The sequence below is a fragment of the Halyomorpha halys genome, unplaced genomic scaffold, assembly GCF_000696795.3.
Source record: "Halyomorpha halys isolate HHAL.00 unplaced genomic scaffold, Hhal_1.1 Scaffold672.1, whole genome shotgun sequence".
NCBI classification, from domain to species: domain Eukaryota; kingdom Metazoa; phylum Arthropoda; class Insecta; order Hemiptera; family Pentatomidae; genus Halyomorpha; species Halyomorpha halys.
This window is the reverse complement of record NW_027110600.1, coordinates 424,832-426,343: the sequence shown is the minus strand read 5'-3', so window position 1 is coordinate 426,343 and position 1,512 is coordinate 424,832.

Below are 1,512 nucleotides of genomic sequence, written 5' to 3'. Positions count from 1 at the left end.
GTCGCAAGACCGTCATAATAAAAATGACGTCCGGGTAGACTCAGCCCATGCCAATATGGCGCTGACGAAAAGAAAAAGGTCGCGAGGCCCTCATAATAAAAGATGGCGGCGATCAAAAACAAAATGGTGGTTGGGTACACTCTGCCCATGCCAATATGGCCCTGAACGAAAAGAAACAGGTCGCAAGACCCTCACAATAAAATTTACGTGATCAATATGGCGGAGACAAAAAGAAAAAGGCCGCGAGACCCTCATAATAAAAGGATGGCGATCAAAAAAGAAATTGGCGGTTGGGTAAAATCATCCTCTGCCAATTCCATAAGTCACGTGATAAATATGGCGGAGACGAAAAGATAAGGCCGCGAGACCCTCAAAATAAAAATGGTGACGACATAAAAACAAAATGGCGTCCGGGTAAACTCAGCCTCACAATATGGCGCTGAACGAAAAGAAACAGGTCGCGAGATCCACATAATAAAATGATGGCGATCAAAAAACAAAATGGCGTCCAGGTAGACTCAGCCCATGCCAATATGGCGCTGAACGAAAAGAAACAGGTCGCAAGACCCTCATAAAGAATGATGAAGATTAATAAACAAAATGGCGGACGGGTACACTCAGCCACTGGTTGTAGTATAAAAGTGGGTGCCTTATCCATCAGTGGGTGGTGGGGGTAACGCGAGATCCTCATAATGCAATGGCTGCTGGGTACACTCACCCTCTTTTAAATCCGTAAGCATCTCAAATAGCATAAAAAACAAAATGGTGGCCGGGCACACTCAGCCCCTGCCATTATGGCGGTGAACGAAAAGAAAAAGGACGCGAGAACCTCATAATAAAATGGTGGCTATCAAAAACAAAATGGCGGTCGGGTAGACTCAGCCCTGCCAATATGGCGGTGGACGAAAAGAAAAAGGCCGCGAGACCCTCTTATGCAATGGCGACAATAAAAAACAAAATGACGGCCGGGTAGACTTAGCCCATGCTAATATAGCGGTGAACGAAAAGAAAAAGGACGTGAGACCTTCATAACAAAATTGTTGCTATCAAAAACAAAATGGCGGCCGGGTAGACTCAGCCCTGCCAATATGACGGTGGACGAAAAGAAAAAGGCCGCGAGACCCTATTATGCAATGGCGTCAATCAATAACAAAATGGTGGCCGGGTAGACTCAGCCCATGCCAATAAGGCGGTGAACAAAAAGAAAAAGGACCCGAGACCCTCTTATGCAATGGGGGTAATCAAAAACAAAATGGCGGCCGGGTAGACTCAGCCCCTGCCAATATGGCGGTGACCGAAAAGGAAAAGGACGCGAGACCCTCATAATAAAATGGTGGCTATCAAAAAACAAAATGGCGGCCGGGTTGACTCAGCCCGTGCCAATATGGCGGTGATCGAAAATAAAAAGGACGCGAGACCCTCATAATAAAATGGTGGCTATAAAAAACAAAATGGTGGCTATAAAAAACAAAATGGTGGCCGGGTAGACTCAGCCTTTTTCAAAACCAATAA